Here is a 23,107-nt window from a genome sequence, read left to right on the forward strand (position 1 = left end):
CCCTGACCATTGTTTATTTTTGAAACTTTCCTGCTTCTACACTTTAAAATACAATATTTCTTGTACTTGGAAGGCCCTTCTTTTCCATACTCACTCTCAAAGGTCTTATCTGTTCTTCGAATCTCATCTCAAAGTCACTTTTTTCCAAGAAATTTTTTTGATTGATCTAGTTGGAACTAATCTTTTTTCCCTCTAACTTCACATACAATTTTATATCCTTCTGAACTCTAGTGCTGAAATATTTTTATTAATTATGCTACAAAATTGTATGTTTGTTCTTTCTGCACTACATTTATTTGTTATATGGAATCATCATGAACCTATGATCCTGTAGAAGAAGGGTCACTAGCCCCAAGATTTGTCCTAATCATCTCCAAAAACTCATCATTCTACAAAATGAAATCGACTTGGAATCTCATTTCCCACCCCATCTCCATGACTTCAGCAGGTCCCCATGCCACCAGATAACCCCTCCCTTCCCCATCAGCTTCTTTTTTATGGGTTGTATCTCCCATTAAATTTCACAGGTATACAACAGTGAGATCAGCACAATGGTTCTGTAGACCTTCAGTTTGGTAGGCAACCTAATACCTCTTCTCTCCCATGCTTTCCTTCAGAAAATCCCAAACACTGAGCTACTTCTGGCAATGTGTGCATTAACCCCATCAACTGTATGGACATCCCTCCAAAGTATACTGCCAAGTTACATGAACTTATCCACAGCATTAAAAATTTCTCTATTTGCTATAACCTATGGCTCCACATGTGCAGTGCTGTCTGGTGGAGAACCTGTGTTAATCACCAGGCCAAAATTAGCACAAGCGGCAGAGAATCCATCCATACTCTGTTACATCTCAGCCTCAGAGGTTGCATTGAATGCACAATCATCTGCAAACAAAAAAAGTCATGTACCAGTTCTCCCTCTACTTAATCTTGGCTTTTAGCCTTTTCAAGTTAAATAATTTACTGTCAGTGTGGTAGCTGACTTTGATGATATTTTTGTCCTCATTGAAGGCTTCTGAAAACATTGCTGAAAACATCATGCTGTGCTTCAGTTCATTGGGAAAGCAGGAGAACATCATCCTTTATTTAGAATCCATGCAAGCATGCTGTCATGGAACTGTTGTGCAATTCTGGTGAACTTCTTCGGGCAATCCAAATTTTCCTATAATCTTCCATGTAACAAATATGCATAATTAAGCAAAATAAATTCCCATATTGGCTGTACCCCCCAAATATATGACTCATTTTAGATCTTGAATCCATTAGAGTCAGAATCACAGTCAAATAAATATTTATTAAGTACCTACTATGTGCTAATTGACGGGTATACAAAGAAAGGCATAAGATAGCCCTTGCCCGCAAGGACCTAACGATCTAATGGGAGATACAAAACATAAAAAAGAAGCTGATGGGGAAGGGAGGGGTTATCTGGTGGCATGGGGACCTGCTGAAGTCATGGAGATGGGGTGGGAAATTAGATTCCAAGTTGATTTCATTTTGTAGAATGATGAGTTTTTGGAGATGATTAGGACATGATGAAGAGAATTCCCTGGCCACCATCCTGAAATAATGGAGGATCTGGGAGGAGCTCCCAATGTCGTCCTTTAGAAAAGGCAGAAACTGGACTTTCAGATCACTCCTTTTTGCATCTGCTGCCTTGTCTGGCTTCAACTGCACAGAATAAGAGGCCCCACACCAGGTCACGTCTTATGTCCTGTCCCTGGCACATAGTAAGCACTTTATAAGTGTTTATTGGATTAGATTGGATTTAAGGTGAATATAACCCCTTGCTAATGCTTTCTTATGGTGGTGATGAAATTCCTATTGATGGAATAATGCCCTTAGTTGTTTCTGTTTGGTCATTTCAGTCGTCTGACTCTTTGGGACTCTGTTAAGGGTTTTCTTGGAGAAGATACTGGAGTATTCCTTTTCCAGTTAATTTTACAGAGGAAGAAACTGAGGCAAACAGAGTTAAGTGACTTGCCCAGGGTCACTCAGCTAGTAAGTGTCTGAGGCCAGATTTAAACTCATGAAGATGAGTCTTTCTAACTTCAGGCCTAGAGTTTCTTAGCTGTGCCTTAGTAGTCTAAAGCAATCCTCTTCGCTGTAGCATTTTATCACCATACCATTTGGTAACCCAAATTGAGTGGCTGTGATTGAACAATAAGACAACTGATAACAGAAAAAAATGTTTTCAGACAGAATTAAAATTTTTCCAGCAAAGGATACTCTTTTCACAATGAAACGCATAGACTATAACTGTTAACAAGATGTTCTAGGAACACATTTGAGTCATTACCTATTTATATAATGGAGGAGTTTAGAAATTATATTATAAAGAAGAGCACACACCTGCATATCATTGCCAACCACTTCTCTAATGGACCCAGATTATACAGGAAAGAGCTCCATAGGCAAAAATCTTGTTATCACAAGCTATTATACTAATAGAGAGCCATTAAACGTTAAAAGTCTATTTCATTTTTTAGCATTATTCATAGAATAGCTTGACCATTCCCCACTTCCATACATCAGTAAAATAAGGAATAAAAATGCTTTCACTGAATTATTATTGATAAAAGTTTTTTAGACCATTTTCTGCCCTTAAGCTGCTATCCCATTCTCTTTAATTGCCATTTATGTATTGTCCTTTGGCAATCCATCTTTCTAGATCTATCTCTACCATTTTACAGAAATTGTTGTCTTGAATTTACTGAAATTGCTGTCTCCACAAGACCCACCCACTTCTTCCATTGCTGAGCCTCTCCTGAGGCTCCCATTTTGTGGGAGGGCCTATGCCAACTTTCATTCCTCTCCTAGACCCCTTCCTGACTTCTGGGCTTCAAAAACAGCCTTCTGATGCTGTTTCATCCTGGGACTTCCTTCATTGCCATGGAACATCCAAGTATTCATTTGACTTTCTCAACTTGGAATATCCTATATGTCTTGACCATTTCTGCCACTGATGAGTTTCTCTTGGGGTCTCTGTTTTGTGGAGGTACACAAGCCAGCCTTCATTCTTCCCTTCACCCTATTCCTGATTTCCAGAGTTGTGTACCCTAATTCTGTGCTCCCCTACACACTTTTTAGCTCTTTTTTGTGTATTGACTTCTCCCATTAGTATGTGGTGTCCTTGAAGTTAAAGACTGTCTTTCTTTTTGCTTGTGTTTATATCACCAATGCCTAGCATGTTGTCTGGTACAGAGTGAGAGCTTAATAAATATTTGCTTTCTTCCTTCCTCTGTTCAACAAATCTAATGCTTTTTTCTTAGTGTTTATTATTCTTTGCCACTCTATACTAGTTTACATGCTTGACTCCTGAACTGGGAAATGGTCGAACTATTCCATGAATAATGCTAAAAACTAGATTTTAACTTTTAATTACTCTCTATTCTTGAAACTCTCTCCTACTTTGGCTACCATGGCAATGCCTTCTCTTGGTTTTTCTCCTATTGCTGCTTCTGTAAATCCTTCCTTTGTTGAAGATGTCTATTTGATTTCTAGCCTAGGGGGGCTGAGAGGAAAGTGATTAAAGCACAGAAATAGAAAAGTCTAGAGGAAGAACAGATTATTATGAAAAGGTGTTGCGGAGTTTTATGTTTGACATGCCAATGTCACATCCCGTTAAAGGGAGTCAATAGGAAATGCTGGTCTGGAGTTCACAAAAACAGTTGGGTTGAGAGATGCAGTCTATAATTTATGTATTGATAATGGATGCAGCCATGAGACTGAACGAGATTGATAAAGAGAGAGCCGAGTATCATTCTCTGTTCCATTCAGCAAACATTTCAGTGTCTCCTGTGTACAAGAAACAAAGATGCTGGACACACAAAGACAGAAAGGAAATAACTACTGACCTCAAGAAGTGTACATTCTCATATGCAATAAACACGCAGACAACATAATAGAAGCATTTTGAGGATGGAACAAGCATTAACAATGAAGGGGGAGAGGGCCTGAGCTAAGCCCTGAAAGGAATTGGAGATTCTAAAGATTCGTTTTCCACAGTTAATTTTTGTCCTTCCTTTTCCAAGCTATTGACTCTCTCTTGCATACCTCTCATTTCTTTTCCCAATTTTTTTTTCTACCTCTCTTATTTGACTTTTAAAATCTTTCTTGTTCCTGGCCTTTAAAGAGATTGAGCTCTCCTACTGGAGAGCAGGGGGCACTGACCCAAGCTTCTTGTGCTGGGAGCCCGGGGCCTGGTCACTGACTTTGTGTGTTGGGGCCTCAGATGCTGGCAGTTGCAGGCTGTAGGGTTCTGGCAGCTTACCTGGTGTTGGATTGGAATCAGCAACACTGGAGCTCTAGGGGTAGCAGTGGGTAGTCTGGCCACTGGAGGTTGCCTCCTCACCTGAGCCTTTCACTTTTTTCTGCTCCTTGAAGATGGGTGTTTCACTGTTGCATGATGTCTCTCTGCCCAGGGCTTTCTCCCTTGGAGCTGTACTTCCCAGAGTTTGGCTGAGGCACTGGGAGATTTGGCTGCCAGAGAATGCCAGGGCATGTGGTGGTTTTCCAAGCTGGTTTCCACTGATTGTCTTGCCTGAACTGAGGTACTCAGAGGTCCTGGTGTTAGTGCTTGCCTACTCCACCATCTGGGTTTCAGGATCTCCTCCTGGTATGCTGAGGTGGGGCTTTCCACTAGCTTGCTGGGATGGCTCCTGTTCTGTACTGCTCCCCCTCTCTCAGGACAAGAAGGGCCTTTCACATTAATTCCTCAAGCATCCTTGGCTATAGGAGTGCTGCACCCCATCTTTCTGCTGGTTCAGATGTTACAGGGTTTTTTCTGGGGTGGTATTTTCTGGGCTTTCAGAGGTTAATAAGGGACAGTGAGAACAACTTACTTCTTACTCTGCTATCTTGGCTCCCAGAAGCTGAAAATAAGAAATTGGAGATTCTAAGTGGCAATCATGTGTCATCTGGCTTGGTTTGGTCTAGAAGTACGTCTGTAGGGTCTCAGAGTTCTGAATGTGAATAGGTAACTGACAATTCGGTACCGTGGACTTACATATGCCTGAGAGAAGTAGACTACTGAAGGGAGCCCCAGGATAGATAGGGTTGTTTTGAAGTTACTGTTTTGTAAATCAAAGATCTACAAAAATACTCCTCAAAGCCAGGAATTATACTTTGTGTTTCTTTGAATAAATGAGCCGTCTATATTTAACATATACATACACAAATATATACATATATAAATGCAGATAGATAGATAGATAGATAGATAGATAGATAGATAGATAGATAGGGTAGCTGGGTGGTACAGTGGATAGAGTGCTAGGGCTGGAGTCAGAAAGACCTGAGTTCAAATCTGGCCTCAGACACTTACTACCTGTGTGACCCTGGGCCAGTCACTTAACCCTGTTTGCCTTATTTTCCTCATCTATAAAATGGACTGGAGAAGGAAATATCAACTCATTCCATTACCTTTGCCAAGAAAACCCCAAATGGGATCATGGAGAGTTGGACATGACTGAAACATGACTAAACAACAACAAATATAAACATGTGTATGTATTTACACAAATATATGCACATGTACACACGTGTACACTATGTAGATAAATGCATATATCTGCACATGTATATGCATATGTACACACATGTACACTAGACATAGGTATGTGTATGTATTTATATCTTGAATGATTGATGTGAAAACCATGAAAGGGTCGCAACCAGTAGTGGTAATGGATTAGTATTCATCTCAGCACACACTCACTCATTGTTTCATGTGGCCAAAAGCAGTTAAGACAAATGCCTGGGTGAGGTTTAAGAAGCAGTTTGTGGGAGTTGCCTGGGGTTACTGAGAGGTTTTGACTCATTGGTGATCACACAGATAGTGTGTGTCACAGGCAGAACTTGAACTCCGGGCAAGGCCATTTCCAACGTACTGCTTAATCTATTCTACTACATTAAGGGAACTTAATAAACATAACATAGGAGAAAAATCCAATCTGGACCACCTCTAGAATTGGGAAAATGGGAGTAATTTCCAGTATCTTCAGTTTAGGGGTACTACTCTGGGGCCCAAATGACTACTATAGGTTAGCGATGCACAGGTGGCAGAGAGAACAAAAGCCATTGCAGAACCTCATAGTTAGAAATTACCTCAGTGACCATCTTTTCTGGCCATACACAGAAGGGAATCCTCACTACAACATGCTCAATATATTACATGAATTCCTGTTCCATTTCATTGAATATTTAGTCCAGTGTTCAAGCTTTTCAGGATCTTTTTGGACCCTGACTCTGTCTTCTTGTGTGTTAACTATCTCTCATAGCTTTGCGTCACCTGCAGAAATAATAAATATGCCGCAAATGCTTTTATCCAAGTCATTCATAAATATGTTAAATGATACAGATCCCTTGATTTCTGTATTTAGATGTTTATCAACCTGTGTCTCTAATAAACTACTGTTTTTTTTATTCATATATTGTAGGATTAATATTGGGACCAATGACCTCCTGGCTGTCCCATATATATCCTTTTGGCTGTAAGTCACCTTTATCACATCTCTGTTTACCTGCCTCTTTGATTTCACCCTTGATGGTAATTTAATCAAGACTTTATAACAGTATTTTCTTCTGTCAGTCCTATTTATCCATTTAATCAGGATTGTTACATTTCATAGTAGAGTGAGAACTGATACATTTTTTTTTTCCCATGAAGGAAAACAGTTATGGTATGACAACCCCATACTAGAGGAATTGCTCTTGGCTCTTCTTATCCCTCCCTGCAACCCCAAAGCCCCTCATTAGGAATGTCCCTGAACAGACCCCTAAGATTACAAATAGGTCAATAAGGAGAAATTGAATGGAATATGCTTCCATTTCTTAAGAAAGAAAAAGGTTAATTGATAGGGTTATTCTATGAATCAGAATTATGACTAGTCTCCAGTATTTCTGTTAATGATCTGGAAAAGGTGTTGAATAGTAAATTTGCTGACAGAAAATAATTTTGATTTTGTTTAACTTAGAGACAATGGGAAAGTGCCAAAAGCACCTAATAGTATTAGTTAATTTAAAAAAACCCCAAGGATCACAAAATTTATTTTAAATACACAACAAAGCAAATATTCCATTGAAAAATAAATTCAGATTACTTACATGCATCTAATTAGTTACGAATTAGGTATGATTTTCTCAAGAATATAGCATGTATCCCTTTTGTCTTGTTCATTGGGTATATTTTCTTAAAACGCTTAGGTAATTTAAGAAAGGAATAAAGTATTTGACCATATTAAAAAGTACATACTTAGTTAAGAAAGTATTATTAAATTTCAATTCATAATTCAACAATGTAGTCTTCTCTTAACTATAGTAGTCATTTTAATTATCCTGTATTTAAAAAGCTACAAAAAATTTTTTAAAAAGGCTGCATCAGAAAAATGAAGAGGATAACCATTGTATTTACAATAACGAGGAATTTTCTCTACAAGAAAAGGGTGAATGGGCATTTAGTTGAGAAAGAAGAAAATTAATAACAGAATAGCAGAATATAAAATAATGGCTAATAACAAAAAGGCCAATTGGGTATTCTAATTTACCTGATCCTAAAGGCTGTTTCCTAGTAATGGAAACAGTACATTACCCATTTAAATTAAAAGATGAAGAGGTTTAATAGACAAAAGGTATAGTGATCTTCTGTAATATCTAAGTATTCATGGAAAACCTTGAATAGGGTATTTTAAAGCCAAAAAAGGTACATTCAAAATATCAGACATATATTCTAAGAAAAGTATAGATTTCTAGCTTGAAAATCTTTGAGAATAAGGATATTATGGATGGTTCTTAGAAGGCATCTAGGCTAAGGGCCTCATTTTATTACTGAGGAAACTGAGGTCTCAAGAGTTTAGGTAATTTCCCGATAATAAGTGGCTGAAACAGAATTTAAACAAGGTCATCTGACTGCAGAGCTGGCCCATTTTCCATTGCACCACACGGCCTCGCTACAGTTCATCTCCTAAGAAGATCATCATCTGAGGAAGCCAGGAAGATTTCTTTGAGCTATGCCCCTAATCCATATTTCAGGAAACATGAAAAATGAAAAAAAAACAACAACCCATTGCTCTAAATTGATTCAACCTGATAAACTAAATACATTTTATGTTAACTGCCTTACTTAAATTTTCTCATCTGTAAAAATAGTGGCATATGGTATTTTTAAAAGGGGGAAAAAACCTTAAATCTTTTCTATGTATTTTTTTTTCATTTGCTAACCTACCTTTATGGAAATAAACGTACAAAAAATATTCATACTATAAAAGGTGCTAGTCCTGTAGTTGGGAGGTCTAGATTTTAAACCTGGTTCTACCTGTGATTAGCCATATGAATTTGAATTTGATCTTGCTGGGTATTTGGACAAAATGATCTCTTGAATCCTTTCCAACTCTGATCTTTGAAATATATGTTGTAATCAGCTAGTGTTGCTGTGGAGCAAGATTTGGTAGGGTGCTTCTTTTTGACTCTCCCGCCAAGGAAAAAAGTAAGAAGCTGGTTCTTCACTTTCCTTCCCAGTGGGTGTCCTAGGAGTATAACTTTCTTTTGGTCTCACTTCTACCCTGGCCTTCTTTTGGAGATGGGGGATTTGCTGATGCACCCGTAGTCTAAGGCTTTTGGCTTCAATGCAGTGTTTAACTCTCGTGCCTCCCAGATAAATCGATCCCAATCTGCATGGCTCTCTGCTATTTCTAAGATCTTAGAAATGAAAGTTATTAATAAAAGTCATTACTATAAATCCTCACACACATGTAGCTCACAGAGTTAAGGGGAGAAAACTCTAAGGTTTTGAACAATTCTTTGTATTTCTAGTTAGTCACCAGTATGCTTCATTTTGTCCTTCCTAGCATGGAATTACCATATATCCATGCAGCATAAAACAGTTATGATTGATCCCTGGGAGTTTTTATGTGAAATAAAAATCAAAGAATACACATATCTTAAAAATAGCAAGAAAAAATCATATAAAAAGTACCTGCTGCATAAAATAAGTCTGGAGTGATGGTGGAGTGGAAATTTTTTCAGCTTTTCGTGAGTTCTTCAAAGTTTAGTTACAACCAGCAGCATTAGGTTGTGTGCCTGGTTCCATTGAGGAGAGGCAATGACCACTGAATCCCATTTGCTGCATTTGAATGGTCGCACTGCAGACTGCCGCTACAACATGCTTAGAGATTAGACTGCCAGAGAATCAGGAAATGTGACTGGACATCCACCTGAGGCCAGTCATTTTCTTACAAAGTTTACTCTGTATTTCGGAATTCTAAAACCAAAAAAAAAAAATGGTTCTCTTACATGTAGTTCTTAATTACCATTAAAGACATTGAGCAATCAGAAGCAGTTTACATAGGTCACATTCAATCTATAAGGAGTTGCCTTTTAAAAGTCCTAATTAAAACAGTAAATAACTCTAAAAACAGAAAGCTCTGCATTCTGCTATCCAAGAAGAATCTGGACTCTTGGACAGAAAGGGAAGAGAAAAGGGGGGAAGTGGCTTGTTTGGACGTTGAGATGCTTGACCAGGGCAAAATTCACTAATGATCAAATACTTCCCACATTCTGGCCACAGCTGTCCCATCTACCTTGGTGTTCCTCTCTCCATATCATGTGCCTCTACAGCCAAACAAGAGAGAGGAGAAGGAGAGAGAGAAGGAAGGAGAGAGGAGAGAGGAAAGAGAGTGGGGGGGGAGAGCAAAAGAGGCTCCCAGCATCCTATTTCTTGTTGTACAAAATAGCTGCATTATTATTTGCTTTACTCTGATCATAAGCAACTAATCATGTTTCCACAATGAAATTCATTGTTTGAAATGATTCTGAAATAACTAATAAAAATAAACCTCTAATTCCTAATAAAGTTGGAGTAGCCTGTTGGGAAAAAAGTATAAACTTTCAATTCTAAATTGCAAGAGACCATTTGAAACCATAGTTTAATTTTTTTCTTCACCAAAGGAACCTTATACATATTATTTTAAAAAACCCATAGACCTGCTGTGTTGGCATCAAAATGCTCTCAAAGTCAAATATAATAGAACATCTTTAGCTTTGTATCAAGTTTCTCTAGAGAAGGGCGCTAACTAGTTACTTTTTTAGCCTTTAGTGGGAAAACTCAATTTTTACCTGTTCATTTTAAAGGGAAATGAATTTTTATACAAGTACTTGAAATTTCTGTTTATATCCTCTAAAAATAGATATTTTGAGCCATCTGAGAATGTTATATTTTCTATCAGAGCAGAAACTAGAGACCTAATAAAACTTTCTTGGCTTAGGATTCCAATTAAAAGAACAAAAATTCTCGTTAAGATTTGTGAAGACCAAAGAATCATTGCACTGGTACTCTATACAATTTCCTTTGCCCAAGGAAATGTAGGATTTGATCTGATTTGTCATCTTAGGGATTCTTAGGCCTTTTATTCCTTCTTTACAGTATTGATAAGGAAGTAAAAGTTAATGGAAATGGCAGTGACTACTCTGGAAATTCTCAGTCACTCTTTGTTTGGGAAGAATATCTGTCTTAGAAGAGAAAACTTTTGTTTTTAGAAGGGACATAAAGCACTGAACTGTTGCTTCCCCTGACCTTCTACTATATAAACGTGGGCATAAACATTCAACACCTTTCCCTAGCCATCCAGCCAACTCCAAGGCTTACTTGGAATTGTCTCATATGGAAGCTTAAATGGCATGAGCATTTTGGCGCCATCTCACCCAAGTAGCTCATATTTACCTTGTAGCCCACTGCAACCTCTGAGAGCGTTTTCAGATGAATGCTTTCTCTGTATTATACTTGTAAAGTTCATATGTTAAAGCTGAGGGTAGGACTTTATTTTTTATCCCTGTGAAATGTCATCTTACAGTTTTGGCTCAATGTTCTGCCCAATCAAGATTCTGTTGGATCCTGATTCTGTTACCTGATGCACTGGCTAGCCCTTGGAGCTTTGTGTCATCTGAAAATTTGATAAGCAAGTCACTTGGGAGCATATTGATGAAAATATTTATGAAAATGTTAATCAGCACAGGGCCAGGTGCAGAGTCCAGGGTACTTTCACTAGAAACCTCCTTTCAGGTTGACATCAATCCCATTAATTACTGATCTTTGGGTCAATTGTGCAACTATGAATCCAATTAATTAAGAATCCAATTAGCTATTATCATCTAGCCCATATCTCTCCATCTTGTACACGATAATGGCCAATGCTTTGCTGAAATCTAGGTAAATGTTATACTTCTCTTGGTCCTCTGATCGACCAGAGTAATATACTTGTCAATGGTTGTCCTTTTCTAAGGAGGCAGCTAAGAGGTGCAGGATTTGGCATCATGAAGACCTGAATTCAAATTGTTCCTTACTAAAGCTTGACCCTAAGCAAATTATTTTGCTTCTCGATCTCAGTTTACTCATCTGTAAATGGGGATAATCATAGCAACTATCTCACAGGGTTGTTGTGAGGATCAAATGAGTTAATATATGTAAAGGTTTTTTTCAAGATTTTAAAGTGTTACATAAAATGCTAGGTATTATTATATAATCTTATAGCGTTTCTCCCAATCTGATATTTCAAAGATCAATAACAGTAACTCAGTAGTTGTACCCACCAGTTCTTTCAATACTCGAAGGTGTATATGCACATCTTTAATGACTGGAACTAATTAAAGATGTCCTCTTAGCCATTTGTATTTTATCCGAGGAGCACTAAAAAAACCATTAAATGTTTGTAAGCAGGAGAGTGATGAAGTTGATCTGCGATTTACGTCTATTATTTTGTCTAAATGTTGATGGATCGGATCTGCATGGTTCTATGATTTCTTTCCTTTGCGTTCTATAGCTTTGAGTAGGAGGAGAAAAAGCAGATGGAGAGGGTAAATCAGGGTTGGGGTTTGGCAAGACATGAGCAGCAATAAAACAAGTGAGTGAAGGACTCGTGATAGAAGCTTGTGTACAAGTGAATTGTTTAGCGGAAGGGTTGATACCCTAACGTGGGTGAGTCAGGTCAAAGCAAGAGTGATGGACTTGGAAAGCAGACAGGGATAAGGTGCCTGTAAGCTAGGGTGAGGACAATACAACTTCTCTGGGCCTCAGTTTCCTCATTTCTAAAATGAGGTGGATGAACCAGAAGCTCTAACTCCAAAGTGTGGAGTTTGTTTAGCACTTCCAAAGTTGCAGTAAATGTCATAGGTAGAGTACACTTGACACCATGTTCATAAACACCTGCTTTTTCCTCTAATAAGACTCATGAGGAACCAGTCCTATTCAACCCCCCCAAAAAAAAACCAAAACCAAAAACCTTCCTCTACCTGTTTCTCTGACTTTGTATGCTCGTCACCAAAGGGAGTTAGGGAGTTAGTTGCTTTTATACGTATTGCATACTAATATGAACTTGATCTTTATGTAAAGAATATGATTCTGGAGAAATTTAATTTATAAAAGTAAATGCTATTCCTTTTCTCCTGAGTGTAACAAATAGTTTACTTCAAACAATAAAAAATTAAGGTTTTATAAATTATTACAAAAATTGAATAACTAAGTTCAGATTGACTATTTTTAATTCTCCTTTGCATAGAAGTTCTGTTATAGATGAATAGGGTTTTTCAAAGGTTTTTTTAATCCAGTGACCAGAGGAGAGTTATCATAACTTTTAGAATTATATATATAATGCCTATAGTGAGTTTAGTCTATTTTCAAGCACATTCTAATCCATTAAGTTTGTGGCATGTATGTTTCCATTCTTTTTAATTCATGGAAAGTAAAATATAAAGAAATTCAAAGTAAAGAATTTCATGTGACTCAGTATCTTATCCACAAGATCGGTGTTGTCCTCATCCTTATTTTTGGCTGATTGCTTTACCTTGGCTCTTTTTATACCATGCTCACATTCCATGAGGAAAAAAGCAGATATGAAGTTCAGCCTCTGGATGACAGAAACCAGCTTACAAAAGAAAATAAAATTGACTTTTCTGTCACCACACCCAGAAGAGCAAGTGTGCTTTTCTTCAAATCAAGAAAATGAAATGAAGTAGAGTGCTTCTTGAAAGACATGCTGAAATCTAATACAGATTAATTATACTCATTACAGCTCAGGAGGAAAATGGAGTGTACATTAAAAGGTTTGTGAAGATTGTTTGTTTCACTAAAATGTGTCTTAATGAGGTCAGGTTCTGTGGAATGTGTCTACCTATACTACTAAAACAGGTAATTTTAGGTTTGGTAGAGACAATGGGGCATTGGACTACTGAAATTCAGGAATTATTTGGAAAGATCCAGCTTAATGAGAGCATTTTCTAGTATGCGATGAGTATATTTTATTCATATTCTTAAATTAAAAGTTGTGTTTCCTTGGGATGTGGTACTGAATTTCCCTACTGAATGAAATGTCTCTCTGAAATTATTTTATTTATTTGTTAAAAGTAGTACTATAACCAGGGCTTAGAGAAACTTTCTACACCATTTTTCATTTTCCATTCATTCTCCAGCTTGTGATCTTGCTTCCATTCCCATCACTCTGTTAAAAGAATTCCTTACCAATGACCTCATTATTTTGAAACCCAATGACTTTTCCCCCATCTTCCTCCTCCTTGAGGCATTATATATCATTCCCTTCTTCTCAATATCCTCTCTTTTGTTGCCTTACACGACACTGAATTTTCTTATTATTTATATGCCATGTTTGAGTTCTTCTTTGTTCCTTTTTCTGGCTCCTCATCCTCCTCCCCACATTCTAAACACAGCTGTAGTCCACATGTCTGTTCTAGGCTCTCATGTTCTCTCAGTACTCTTTTACTTGATGATTTCTTTGATTCCTGTGGCTTCCATTTGCCTCTGTAATTTCCACTTACCTCTATGCAAATTGCCCCCAAATCTATATTTACTTTCATGCCCTCCATCATTAAATGTCCCCATAACTATAGTCCTATAGTTCCAGCTGCCTGTTGGATATCTCTACCTAGTTATCTTTAGGGCTTATCAACATAAACATGTTAACATTTGACAATTCTTTACTCTTAAATCTCAACCTACCCAAATCCTCTATTTCTGTACTACAACCCTACTCATAATTAAGGCTTTCAACCTTGGAGTCATCTTTGACTCTTCCTTGTACCCCATCCAATGAGGTAGCACAATGGGTAGAACACCAGGTCTCTGGACTAAGGTTTGTTTTCCTGTTCTTCCTGAGTTCAAAACTGGCCTTAAACACTTATTAGCTATGTAACTCTGTGGTAAGTCACTTAATCTTATTTGCTCAGTTTCCTCACCTGTAAAGTGACCTGGAGAAGGAAATGGCAAACCACTCCAGTATCTTTGCCAAGAAAACCCCAAATGGGGTCAGAAAGAGTTGGATGTGACTGAAAGGAATGAACAGCAGCATACCTTATCCAACGTATCTTATCAGTTGCTGATAACTTACTATATGTATATACTATATAATATAATATATTATTGTTATTATATCACATTATTTTATATATTATGCTATATATTTTATATATTATACTTATATGTGATATAAATATATGTATATATTATATAATATAATTTAATATATTAAATATTATATATGTATATATAAATATCAATTACTATTTCTGCTTCTGGAATATCACTCCCACCTAACCACCCTTTCTACTATAATGACATTTTTTTCTAGTGTAGGCCCTTATCTCACCTAATTCATTTTCTGGCCTGTATTCTCTCTTCTCCATTTCATCATCCATACTACTGAGTCATTGCTCTAATATTCCATCAGGATGGTTCCACTCTCCTACTCAGAAGCCTTCAGCCCTCTATTGCTTAATGTATAATGTATAGACTTCTGATATTGACATTCTTTTAAAGTTAGATTTTTTTTAATGAACAAGCATTTCTTTTCTTTTTCTCACCTTACCATACACACTGAAAACCATAAAAAACAAGAACAAAATCCTTGAAACAAATATGCATAGTCAAACAAAACAAATTAATGCATTTTCCATATGTAAAAATATTTCATTTGCATAATTTGTTCATCACTTCTCCATTGGGTATTGGGCATTAATTAATTAATTAATTGGGCATTAACCATCGGTCCTTTGGAATCATGAATGGTCATTAGATTCATCACTGTTTGGGGGTATTTCAATATTTTCACAATGTTGTTAGAGTAGAAATTGTTTTTGCTGTGCTCACTTCACTCTGCATCAGTTCATTCAACTCTCTGCAGATTTCTCTGAAATCATCCCTTTCACCATTTCATAAACAGAAGTATTCCATTACACACACACACACACACACACACACACACACACACACACACACACCCCCCATAATTTGTTTAACCAGTCACCAATTGATAAGAACCCCTTAGTATTTTTTGTTCTTTACCACCACAAAAAAAGAAAAAAAAAAGAACTGCTATGAACATCTTTCTACATATAGGCTCTTTTCTTTCTTCGATCTTTTTGGGGTTATAGGAGTCCTAGTGGTATCACTCTGCCAAAGGTTATATGTAGTTTAGCAAACTTTGGGGCAGAATTTCAAATTGTTTTACAGAATGGTCAGACCAATTCACAACTCCACCAACAGTGTCTCAATGAGCCTGTTTTCCCATAGTCCCTCCAAAATTTGTCATTTTCTTTTGTTGTTAACTTTGCCAGTCTGGTGTGTGTGAGAAAGAATCTCAGAGTTGCTTTAATTTGCATTTCAATAATTATTAGTGCTTTGGGGTTATCTTTTCACATGGTTTTAAATAGCTTGGACTTTTTTCCCTTGAGAACTGCCTGTTCATGTCCTTTGACCATTTATCAATTGAGAAATAACTTTTATTTCTATACATTTTAATCTGTTCTTTATAAATCTTAGAAATAAGACACTTATCAGAGTAATCGGCTACAAAGATTCTTTTCTCCCATATTACTGTTTTCTCAGTTGCGTTGGTTTTCTTTGGGCAAAAACACTTTAAATTTAAGCTTTACACTTTATCTTCTGTGATCTTCTGTGTTATTGTTTGGTCACGAACTGTTTTTCTCTAATAGATCCAAAAGGTAATTTCTTCCTTACTCTTCTAACTTATTTGGGACTTTTTATATCTAGATCAAAAATCCACATGCTTATTGTTTATAGATAGTGGGTTGGAAAGTTTGCTGAAATGCTGTTTGCTACAAAAGGTACAATGTTCAATCAAGTTAACACAGTTAAATTTAAACTAAACTCAGAAAATTCACCGTCATAAATGATGTTTGTCTTATTAAAGATGTAGTCTTTTTTTTTTTTAAAGGAAGTTTAAATGCCCTTCACTTACACTCATATTTCTGTCCCAGATCTGTATGTTTCCATCCTGGCAGCCAGCTGCAATGAGCTTTCTGTCTTTACTGTGTGTACGAGTGGTTGGAATTACTTTTTTTTCCCCTGAACTGTTTTTGGTTTAAACACTTTTGTGCTTCTTATCACTGTCCACTTCCTAGGTCTGCACAGTCACATCATTTGAACAAGTCAAAAATTCTTCCTTCGTTTTGGAATGTCAGCAGCCAGTATTAAGCATTGCTGTATGACCCTTGGTGTTGGTCATGTCTGGCAATATACTAGTATCCTTTCACACATTCCATCACTGGGAAGTCATCTCTGTCAAGCACTTTGGCCTGAGAGTTCCAGACACCACAAGAATCATGTCTCCTGTGCTGCTGTACTGTAGTGATTTAATTTGATGACAATCACAGGGTTGAAGAAATCAGAAAGCTTGAAGGGAAGCATCCATCCCTGCAAAATCATAAAATTTAACGTCATAATTAAATCCTCCTGTGGCCAAATCAGGATCTGAAGGGTCCAGACCCAAGGCAGAAACTGTTTTAGTGCCATGTTACAGAATGATTTCATGAGAATCAGGAAGTTTTTGACAGGATTAATTTCATCTTGTATTTCAACAATATTGTCATCACTATCCAGGTATCCATGTGAGAGTGAACCTATGAGTTCATCTGCACCTTCACATTGTATTTGGGTGATTCATTATGCCAAAGGAGGCCCAATTAATTCTTCACCAGAACTATCTTCATTTCCACTGTGTCACTGGAGGCTGATATAGCAGGATGTTTGGTCAAACTTGAGCCCAAAGGACTTGATCCATTATCTTCATGTTGCCCTCTTAATTCTTCCTCTTTCTCTCCAGCTTTCAAAACTTTTCACCTTCTTTCTACAGCCGTTCTTTGGGTTTATTCAAACAGGGCTTCTAAGTCAAATGTACCGGCTTCTTTTCCCAATGGCATAACCCTCCTCTAACATCTACGGCATAATTTTCCAAGTACAGGAACTAGTATATGTCTTCACGTAGGACCAGGGTCTGTGGAACCTTTTCTTCCTCAGGACATTGACTCCAAAGCCAGGGGAAGCCCATGGAGCCAGATTGGCTACTGGAATGTTGGTGCCATCACTGCCTCTCAAGACTCCCATGCTGGCTTTCTGCGCAGGCACAGACCTGACCAAGCTATAAGCGTCTAAGCCATGAAACTGTGGGGAAAAATGTATTTATGTGGGTTTTAAACAGGAGCTCGAGTGCTTCTCAGTACATTAAAACGGTATATTTTAATTAAAGCATCATGGAATTTCAAAGTGGTTGGTTGGCTGATACTTCCACAAGCAGTAGGGGAGAGGTTTTATTCTTCATTTTGAATGGGACAAACAGTGGCAAGAGCAGAAAATGTTAAAAGGTATTGTGCAATCACAGATTCATAGAACCGTGAGCCATCTCTAGAGATCATTTGGTCCATACCTTGTCTTAGGGAGAGTCACTCTGGAAACCAGAGGTGTCAAACATGCTGCTTGAACAACAATTAAAATATATACAGAAAGGAATATTTAACTAACTAAATAAGCATATAATAAAATAAAGATAATGTTAGTATATTGGTTTTATAAGTGGCCTACAGGGATCCTTATGTATAGTTTGATGGCTCCCATTTCTGTATGAGTTTGACCCTACTGACCTAAGCCATCTAAGAGAGGGTTGTCTATTGCCTTCTTGAAGATTACCAGAAATAGGCCTAGAAGTTCCCTTTGCCAGCCAATGTGGCATCATATTGTTCTGGTCACTAATGTTTCATCTTATATCCAAACAAAGTCTGTCCTGTTTTAATTTAAGCTTTGTAACCCATCTATGTGCTATGCAAGTATATGCAATATGCACTAGCATCCTGACAAAAATGCCCCAGTCACTTAAAATGGTGAGTCATTTCTTAGTCTTTTCTTAGGTAAGCTATGAAAATTATGTAAGAAAATTAGTCGAATGAAGCACATTTCACCTATGTTTGCACCATCAGTGTAGCACCACAGAGTGCTGTTAGAAGATGTGATTAAATTTACTTTCTGATGATTCCTACCTGAGTGAACCAGGGTAAATCCAATCTTCTCTTATCTGTACATTAGAGTTTGGATCAGATAACCTCTGAGGTCCCTTCCAGTTTTAATTCTACAACCGACTTAAAAGAAAAAGAAATAATTAGACCAGTTTTTTAGTGTAGGGAACTCCCAGAGGAAACTCCATCCACTGGTAATAATAATGTTGATGGTGATAAAAGCATTTACAGAGTGCTTGAAGGTTTGCAAAACTCCTTAACTTGTTATTTTATCCTATTATTAACTATATCACTATTGTTAACCCCAGTTTATAGATGAAGAAATGAAGGCAGTTAAGTGACTTGTCTGCGGTTACACAGCTAATACGCATCTAAGTCAAAATTTGAAGTCAGAACTTCCATATTCCAGGGCTCGCACTCTATCCGCTCTTGCCAGCTAGCTACATTACGTTCACAGAGGACTGGCCAAAGCAGTGAGAAGTTAGATGACATAGTCAGTGTCACACGACTACTGTATCAGAGATGGGACTTTCACCCAGGTTTTCTTGACTTTGAAGCTAATTCTTTTTTCACTTTGCTATACCTGTTTTGATCCTTAACTAGTTTTAAATATTTTTAACATTAAAAAAAAAACCTCTTAAAACTAGCTGAGGACGATAATATATATATATATATGTTGACTGACAACAATGGCAGCTTACAACTGAGATCTCTATATAGTGGACAGTGGATAGTGGATAGAGCTCTGGGTCTGGAATCAGGAAGACCTATGTTCAAATCTAGCTCAGATGTGTACTAGCTCTGTAATCCTGGGCAAGTCACTTGACCTCTGTTTGCCTCAGTTTCCTGATCTGTAGATTGGAGATAAAAACACTCAGGGTTGTTGTGAGAATAAAAATGAGATATTATTTTGAAGTGTTTTTTCAAACTTTAAAATACTATATAAATGCTATCATTGGGAAATACCTATTTGTTATTTCTATGAATAAAGACTGAATATAAGTATTTTTTGTTTTTATTTATTTGTTTTTATAAAATTATATCTAAATTTATACTTTGGCAGCAGGTGGGGAAAAGCTGGCAGGAAAGAATGACTATTTCAATAATTTGTTATTTTAAAAATTCAGTGTATCTTTGATCTCAATGATATAAATGTTCTTTCCATTGGTTCAGATCACAAAACACATGCAAGTTTTCTCATTCTCAGTGATTCTGGTCCATACTTTTGCACAGATTATCCTCAGGTGAGGACAATCCACCCACCTTGCCGAAAGATTTCCCTCAGTCTTTTTATGTAACTAGTGTTTTGGAGGAGTATCCAAGCTGTTCACTGGCTCTTTCTCACTCATATCTCCCTTTCCAATCATACATTTCCTGGGAGATGCCTCTTACACTTCTGCTTGATTGTAGATCATCGATGAAAATATCCTCCTGCTGCTTGTATTCACCTCTCCATTGACCTTTGTGTCATCCATAACTTTGATTTCTCAGGGATTGTGATGTTGTAAGGTTCCCAGCTACAGAGCATCACTGGGAGGACATTTGTGTTGAACAATGGGGAACAACTTGGGATCATTTTAGTTTTCTCTTATTTAACGGAAAATGCAGTCCTGTAAAGTGAAATTTTTTTTCATTGACTATAACAGGAATCAATAGAAGCAACAGTAGAAATGAGCTCTGATGGAAAAAAATTTGGCTATTTGATATAATGAAATAAACAATATTCAGCAAGACTTTTAAAAGCATATGCACAAAGGAAAAATGCCAACTTTCTGATACTGATGTTTTTTAGCTTACTGTTAGTCATTTTGATTTTGTTTTATTGTGGTTCAATTGATTTTTAGTCATGTCCACCTCTTTGTGACCCCATTTGTGGTTTTCTTGACAAAGATACTGGAGTGATTTGCCATTTACTTCTCTAGCTCATTTTACAGATGAGGAAACTGAAGCAAACAGGGTTAAGTAACTTCCTCAGGGTCACACAACTCCTAAGTGTCAGAAGTGAGATTTGAACTCAGAAAGATGTCTTCTTACCTCGAGGCCCAGTATTCTATCCACTGTGCCACCTAGCTGCCCCATTTTGTACATGAAGGTAAACTATCTTATGATATCAATGGAATTTTTGTGGAGCATATATATATAGGAGAGGGTAAACCAGAGTCAAACAAGAGTGGATGAAGTGGATGGCCTATGAACATACAGCATTAGAGAATCAGTGATCTAGAATTAGAAGGGACCTTTGAGGTCATCTCCTGCAAAACTCTACATTATGATGAGGAAATGAAGGGCCAGGGAGGTTGTGACTTACCCAAGGTAAACAGACTTGCTTAAACATCACAGGAGGGATTTTAACCCAGGTTCTTTTGACCCCAGAATCAATGCTCTTATTCCCAAGAGGAGAGCGTGGTTCCATTGAATTATTCAAATCTTGTCATAAGTAGAACTATACTCAACCATTGTTCTCTGCCTTAATCAAGCTACATCTAGAGTATTCTGTTCAGTTCTGGGGCTATGTTTTAGGAATAATACTTGTAAACTGGAGTACAGCCATAGGATGGGGATCAGGAAAGGGAGAAGATGAAATATCATATGAGGATGAATTGAAGAAATTGAGAATGTTTATAGCCCAAAGCAAAGAATGCGTGGTGGAGAGATCTGATGGCTGCCTTTAAGTATTTGAAGGATTATTATACAGATTGTGAATTAGAGTTGTTGTTTGGGCCCAGAGGGCAAAATGAAGAGCGAGGTATACAGAGGAGTAGATTTCTCCTCGATATGAAGAAAAAACACTTTCTATTTTGGTGCTATAAAAATGGAAGGGACTGTCTTGGGATTATTAAGTTTCCCATTATTAGAAGTTTTCAGGAAGGGGTGAGAGGACTCCCTGTGGGAATATCCCAAAAGTGATTATTCTTTATATGTGATTCAGACCAAGGGAACTCTGAAGCCACATCCAACTCTATTATCCAACACTTTAAGGGAGCATCATTTCACACTAACAACATATCAGAGGCTCCCCACTAACATGACAGGCCAGGTACACTTCGGAGAGTTCTCCCTCTTCTGGTTTGTTGTCCCCAGTAAGATGAACTAGGAACTAGAGGATATGCTACCCTGTCCCCAAGGGGAATGATTTTATATTTATTGTTTATATAAAATGATATTATATGTATGCATATATGATGACATTATATTTATTAAGTGTTTACTCTATCTTAGGCACAGCATTGTTACTCACTGAAATAGGACACATCTCTGAGGGAGGACTGTTCTGGTTGGTACCATTGGTTTTGTGGACTTAAATGTGACTTCTAATTGTTTTCATTAATTCATGAACAAAACTGTTTTATTGTATCCTTGGCATGTTGTAAGAACTTCATATATCCTTCTTGATTGGTTATTTTATCAGGTAACTTTTGGGGAGGGAGGATAAAAATGCCATTTATCTTCAGAATTTGAAATCATATCTCCTCTAGCATGTACATTCAGTCAAGTCCAGAAACCTTCTCCTTAAATGTCCTCCCCGATTCCTCCGACAGAACAGCAGGTATTGATGTGCTCTCATCCTCGTGTGGCTATTTCACTTTTGACACTAATGAGAGCTTTTTGCGCTTTGTGTTATCTCCTAATTTTTTCTATGAATATTCTTGGGATGAACTAGTCTAGTTTGACCTCATGCAGAGGGCCTGATGTTTGCTTTCTCCTCATTTGGTTTTTAAAATATTTTCTGAGATAATGTTCGCCATCTTTCATCTTCCTCCCTTCTAACTGAACCAGTATTGCTCTTCATAATAATAACTAACAATTATGTAACACTTACGATGTGCCAGGCACTTTGCAATTACTATTTCATTTGATGCTGAAAACAACCCTGGGAGGTAGGTACAATTATATTCAGATTTTACAGTTGAGGAAACTGAGGCAAACAGAAGTTGCCCATGGTCACACAGCTAGCAAGTATCTGCAGCTGGATTTGAACTTAACGCTTCATGACTCCATGCTCTACCCACTAACTGCCCCATAATGTCTTCATGTGAAAAGGGGTTATGTGTCAGCTGGACAAAGCAGTTTCTCATCTCTTTCACACTCCTTGCTGTGTTGGTAGTTTTTTTTTTTTAATCAAATAAATGTGTTTTTTCATAGATAGTCAATGAAAGTCAGTTATTTTAACTTTTGACTGTTCCCTATGTTTTTGGAGTTGACAACTTATTTTTAAAAATTGTGGTTGGAGCTACAGTGATGATAAGCAGTGGCTTCTTATCTTCCTCTATTCCCTTTTGGTCTAAACTTTGACCTTTTCTCTAAATAGTTCACAATCTGGCTTCAGAATTAGCTGTTTGTGTATTTATTGACTGCTGTATCCACAGCTGATTTTTTCCTATGTTGTAAGACATATTCCATTTCTTCTCTTCTCTTCTCTTGTCTTCTCTGTCTCCTCTCCTCTTCTCTTCTCTCCTCCCCTCCCCTCCCTTCCCCTCTCTTTTCCCTCTCTCTCTCTCTGTCTCTCTCTCTCTCTCTCTCTCTCTCTCTCTCTCTCTCTCTCTCTCTCTCTCTCTCTCTCTCTGTCTCTCTCTCTCTCTGTCTCTCTCTCTCTCTGTCTCTCTCTCTCTCTCTGTCTCTCTCTCTCTGTATTACAGGAAGCAATCAGTTGTGGATACCCCAGTGAGTGCAATTTATTTTTGTGATGTTCCCAGTGCATGTTGACTGTCTTCTTGGACAGAGTAATAATGATAATGCTAATTCTTAGTTTCATATGCCCCACTGTATTCAGTTAGCATTCCTCATTGCCAATGCAGGA

The 23,107-nt window shown here is 37.4% G+C and overlaps 1 protein-coding gene and 1 pseudogene across 1 annotated transcript in view; one reads left to right on the top strand and one right to left on the bottom strand.

The window, feature by feature from the left end:
- The window catches only part of STPG2 (sperm tail PG-rich repeat containing 2), a 543,661-nt gene that overhangs the window by 445,090 nt on the left and 75,464 nt on the right, over positions 1-23,107 (top strand).
- Positions 1-23,107, bottom strand: part of LOC144455310 (WD repeat-containing protein 70-like) — an 83,101-nt pseudogene that overhangs the window by 40,845 nt on the left and 19,149 nt on the right.

Source organism: Phascolarctos cinereus, unplaced genomic scaffold (genome assembly GCF_003287225.1).
Source record: "Phascolarctos cinereus isolate Bilbo 61053 unplaced genomic scaffold, phaCin_HiC Scaffold_9;HRSCAF=440, whole genome shotgun sequence".
In the NCBI taxonomy this organism is placed as follows: Eukaryota; Metazoa; Chordata; class Mammalia; order Diprotodontia; family Phascolarctidae; genus Phascolarctos; species Phascolarctos cinereus.